The sequence below is a fragment of the Gymnoscopelus braueri genome (assembly GCF_963280865.1).
Source record: "Gymnoscopelus braueri genome assembly, chromosome: 11".
Classification (NCBI taxonomy): domain Eukaryota; kingdom Metazoa; phylum Chordata; class Actinopteri; order Myctophiformes; family Myctophidae; genus Gymnoscopelus; species Gymnoscopelus braueri.
In genome coordinates, this window is record NC_137613.1 from 54113017 (window position 1) to 54119069 (window position 6053).

The following is a 6053-nucleotide window of genomic DNA, read 5'->3' on the forward strand; positions in this document are numbered from 1 at the left end:
GACATTCATTAATGAAAAAATATAACGTTTAAATATGGAGAATATCGAGATTTCTGCCCGACAGAAATGATATACTGTTGGAGGGTTTACTAGACCTCATGTTATATAGTACATGCTACTGTATGTTTTGGAACACATACAGACTGACAAAGAGAAACAAAAACTGCAAGTTGTACCACAAAGCTTTTCAAATAAACACATGAACTAAAAGATGTGGTGTGCTCTAGTTGTGTGTGTGTGTGTGTGTGTGTGTGTGTGTGTGTGTGTGTGTGTGTGTGTGTGTGTGTGTGTGTGTGTGTGTGTGTGTCCATTTATGTTCTCTATGTGTGTGTGTGTGTCCATTTATGTTCTCTATGTGTGTGTGTGTGTGTGTGTCCATTTATGTTCTCTATTTTGGACAAAAATGTAAATGTGTCTTTTTGTAGATAGCTGCACTAAAGGACTTTACTTACTTAGGGAAAATGTTTGTTTTTTTTACTCCCCAATTTAGTCGCTATGACAATTCCTCCCCACACACATTTGTGTGTTGTCACTGCTGTTGTATCCTACTGACCCCTATCAGTGAGGAGCCCCCACCGGGAGGACGTAGAGCCTTCGTCCGATTCCTCCCGCCCAACACTTACTGCTGTCAAGGTGCCGCCCCCAATCCGTAGGAGTATGTACAGTGACAAATATAACCCTATCCTGCCCGGCTTCCCTCCCCACGGGCCAATTGTGTTCATATAGACGCTCGACAAAGCCCGATGCACCACGTGGATTTGAACCCACAACCTCCGCGGTGGTGGGCAGGCACTTTACCACTGCACCACTCGAGCACCCCTACTAAGTGAAAACATTGTGCAAATGTGACGAGGATTACTTTTACCCTGAAATGAAAATGTACAGAATGCCACAAGCACCGCTGGACATCGGTGAGAAACTTTGAACGCCCTCTCCCAGTAGGCCAAGGAAGAACCTCCACCCAAAATATATTATGTTACAGCGCCACCATGAGGCAGATTTTTGCAAAACGTTTTTTTCTACTATTCCTACAGATTGTACACCTTTTTTGTACACCATATCTCTGTAGTCATGTGATCAAGCAGAGATGTCCACGAGTCTCTGAGCTCGAGTCCGAGTCAAGTCTCAAGTCTTTGAGGCTCGAGTCGAGTCAAGTCTCAAGTCTTTGAGGGTTGAGTCGAGTCGAGTCCGAGTCAAGTCTCGGGTCTTTGAGGCTCGAGTCGAGTCGAGTCTCAAGTCTTTGAGGGTTGAGTCGAGTCGAGTCCGAGTCAAGTCTTTGAGGGTCGAGTCCGAGTCAAGTCTCGAGTCTTTTTAAAGTCTTTTAAAAAAAAAAAAAAAATTGGGGGGGGGGGGGGGGGGCATAAATGTAAAAGTATAGACAGGTCATAATAAATCACATTAGATTCACAGATTAGAGATTTTATGTATTTTCCCCACAATTTATTTTCATTCAAATGAAATGTGATTGAACTTGCACTAATAATGACTTTAGTTGATTTTTCACTCTTTAAAATATAGTATTTCTTAATTATTAATAATTACAGCTTGTAGATTGGCTATTTTCATGATTTTTAATTGTTTTTAAATAATAATAAAAAAGGAACATACAAGATTTCCACCCGACAGCGATAATATATAGCCAATATGGTTCTGTATCAGTATATGAGTCAGTTTTTGCAGATTTCATTCTAATTGGCTACTATGCCTGCATATGAATTTCATGGGCCTGGGTAGGTCACCCTGGCTTGGCGGAGATATGCCCTGTTGCGCACACTCGACTCCGCACAGCAGTCCAACAGCAGAGCAGGTGAAAGCAATTCACTTAAACGAGGGCTGTGTTGCGCACCAAAAAACTGTCTAAATGTGGATCCCCAGTTCAAATATGATTCTTTTGGGGGGTCACGGCCTGAAAAGGTTTGAGAACCACAGCTTTTATGCAGTGAACATTACATGAGCGTAGCGTTTACCGTGGTGAAGTGTTGAATATTCACCCAGCTGGGTTTAACGAAATGAAAATCCGATGTTTCCTAAACGTGCTGTCACAGATGATCCGACCATCTTATAAAAAATGTAAGCATATGCCAAGATAACTGAGGTTATATAGCTGATTCTGAGCTAAACATATTTGTTTAATTTCGAAGTTTTTATATTTAAACTTTATGATGAAAGGCCGCGGCGGCCACACACATAGCAGCTGTTGCGCTCGCCTCTCCATGTTTACGTTAATGAGCAGCATGAAACAGCTTGACTGAAGCCGGCTCCGCGCAGCACGCACTGGAGCGGAGGTTTCTTTGCGGGGGGGGGGGGACAGGTGAGTGGAAGTTTTTTGGGCATTTCATTCATTTATTTGTCCAAAAAATAAACATAAAATAAAGATTGTCCACGAGTCTTTGAGGCTCGAGTCGAGTCAAGTCTCAAGTCTTTGAGGCTCGAGTCGAGTCAAGTCTCAAGTCTTTGAGGGGCGAGTCAGAGTCGAGTCGAGAGTCTCGTTTTTGGCCACTCGAGTGCGACTCGAGTCCGAGTCCCTAACTCGAGTCCCCATCTCTGTGATCAAGACATATCCGTCAGATTTCTCATATTAGCTGGCTTTGATTTCCTTTTTAACTTTGCGTTTGCACAAAATGCCACAAATCATGAACATAGCTCCCGATTGCTGTGAAACTTTGCACACACACTCACAGTAGGCCAAGGAAGAACGTGAATGTTTTCACATCTGCCTCATTGTGGCGCTACAACAGCCAACTCAACGTTTCGACCAATAACTCTTGAACCGTAGCTCGTACAATATTTTTTCCCTGGACACCTTGGATTCTCACTCTGCAGAGATAATGTGCACCGGTTTGGACAAAATCTGTAGGAGTAATATTAAAAGGTGTGGAAAATGTATTATGGCACAAGTGGCCAGAGTCATTTGAGACAGGCACAACCAGGGCCGGCGCGTCCATACAGGCGACCTAGGCGGCCGCCTAGAGTGGCAGTTTGGAGAGGCGGCAAAAAAAGTTGGGGAAAAAAATAAATAATGATAATAAATCTGTAAAATCAGAATTGAATAACATAACCCTAACCTAACCCTAACCCTAACCCAAAAACCGAAATAAAGTAGCCAAAAACGTATCATAATCCGCCCATAATTCGCGCATCAGAGGAATCTTGCCTAGAGCGCTGATCAGCGTAGAACCGGCGCTGGGCACAACTGAGGCAGCCCAGTCCCTTTCCAGCTTTCTTAGGACCCTGCGGTCACCCCGTGGTGTATCACCCGAAAGTAGCAGATCTTCAAGTGGACTTGTAGATCTGCAAAGTCCATCCCATCGCTGGGAAAGTCGATCATCAGCTATAGGAGACAAGCTTGGTCCCATGCTACGTCTGAAGACAGCAGGCCTTGACTCTTGAGACAGCTGTAAAAAAAAAAGGCTTCATCCATCTTCACTCAACTCTACACAGCAGCACCGTAAGATACTACTGTGTCACGGTCCGCTCCTAGGGCCTTGTACTTTGACTGTGTTTCTCAGTCCTTGGACCTTTTCTGCCCTTATAAGGTCATGGACTTATTCGGACTCTTCTGTTGTATTGTTCCATTTGTGTCCTGTTCTCTGTGTACCTTATTTTGTAGTATTGTTTCCTGTTGTGCTTAGTTACTGTTACCTGTCTTGACTCACCTCCCTGTAATTATTGTAACCCTAGTCACATGTGTTGTGTTTGCCTGTTAGCCTATCCCAGTGTTAATTGTCCAGTTGTGTTCACCTGTGTCTAGTTAGTCCTTGTGTATTTATACCTCCCTGTTCCCAGTGTTTGGTTGCTAGTTCATTGTTGAACTGTTATGTGTGATACCGTCTTGAGTTCAGCTCTTATACTTTGTATCCATGTTTTTGTTATTAAACCCTTTGATCTAACCTATTCTGCCTCTGCCTCCTCCTGCACTTGGGTCCTACAATCCGCCCTGACTCAAACCGTGACACTACTGTAGCTATTTCAAGGTTCTTCCAAAGTTAAACGTTACTTTGAAGACGGGGTGCTGTGATTTTCAGTGATTTCCCCCCCAAAACATGATCATCAGGTATTATGATTAGGAGGAAGATTTTTTTTTAAGTGTTAAAATTATGTCTTTATGTGGACATAGATAGATACTTTATTTGTCCTTGCGGAAATTCATTTTGTGCCAAGCAGTCATCAGGATACAAAAAATCACAAACAGATAACATAATTACAAAATACATACAAGCTAGACAAGGCCACCAGTCATGGTTCAAGAGGCATCACATTACATTTTATGCACAGAATTGAGATGGGGCCTGTTTGTTCAGGAGTCCTATACTTGTAGGGACAAATGATCTTGAAGCCCTAGCCTGCAACATTGGCACTGTGTACCGTCGTCCTGATGGTAAAAGGTGGTATTGACTGTATAACGGGTGCGTTCTATCCCTAGCAATAGAGCGTCGCAGTTCCCGCCCACTTCCTGTTTTTTTTGGTGCCGGAAGAAAAAACTCAATGCATTTTTCCATTGACATTTCCAAAAATATTTATATCTATTAATTTAAGCCTCGAATCAAGCCATCATGACATGACATGAATCATGACCATAAAACGTTTGATTCTGTGATTATTTTTTTTTGAAAACGGCAAAACAAAGGGTATTTATTAAATATAGTATATCATATAATTAAATATAAAATAAAAAAAAATCACAGAAAAAAACGTTTTATGGTCATGATTCATGTCATCTCATGATGGCTTGATTCGAGGCTTAAATTAATAGATATTAATATTTTTGGAAATGTCAATGGAAAAATGCATTGAGTTTTTTCTTCCGGCACCAAAAAAAACAGGAAGTGGGCGGGAACTGCGACGCTCTATAGCTCTCCCTTTCCTAAGCACCCGGGTCTCATACATTGCTGCCATACTCTCATGTCGTACCCCAGCTATATTGCTGGATACATTGATGATTTTATGGAGTTTGTTCTTATTAACCAATGATAATGAGCCATACCAGGAAACAAAACAGAAAGTCAGTGTACTCTCCACGAAGGATCGATGGAAGAGTACCATTACACTTTTTTCCACGTCATACTGTCTCAGTCTGCGCATAAAATGCAGCCTCTGCTGACCTTTCTTATAGATGGCATCAGTGTTGGAATTCCATGTCAGCTTGGAATCAATTGTTGTACCCAAATACTTGTATTCCTCAACAGTCGCCACCCCATCCCCATCAATAACTATTTGCTGGTGTGCATCATGAGCACTAGTCCTAAAATCAAATATAACCTCCTTAGTTTTCTTAATATTCAATTGAAGGAAGTTACTCTTGCACCAACCAGCAAACTCACCCACTGTTTTTCGGTAGCCTATCTCATCGTTCTCAATCAGACCAACAATAGCTGTGTCATCGGCAAATTTAACAATACAGGTGTTATCTGATTCACTCCTACAGTCGCTTGTGTACAGAGTGAACAATACCGGTGAGATCACGCTCCCTTGCCCCGTGTTGGTTATAGGGAGAGATATTTATTTATTCACCCTGACATGTTGTACCCGATCAGTCAGGAAGGACTCCACCCATCTGATGATATTGGTGTTAACACCCAGGTCATACAGTTTCCCCATCAAAATATGAGGTCTCATCGTGTTAAATGCAGAAGAAAAGTCTACAAAAAGTACCCGAGCATATCGTGTCTTTTTAGGTTGGTCTAGATGATAATAGATCTTATTAAGCATAAGAAGAAGAGCGTCATCAGTGCCCCTCCCCTTTCTATATGAAAACTGGAAGGGGTCCATTTTATATTGACTCACATTACTAAGGAGGTCATTTAAAATAATGCCCTCCAAGCTTTTGATTATCAATGATGTCAAGGCAACTGGCCGATAGGACTTTGGGATTGGACATTTTCGGCACTGGAACTATAAGTGAAGTTTTCCACGCTTTTGGAATGTAGCGAGTGTCTACTGATAACTGGAACATGTGTCTCAGTACAGGGCTGAGCTGTTCCCTACACTCCTTAAAGTTGGGATATTTTATCTTATATATGAGTAGGATACACAACAGTACAATTATTTGGTTG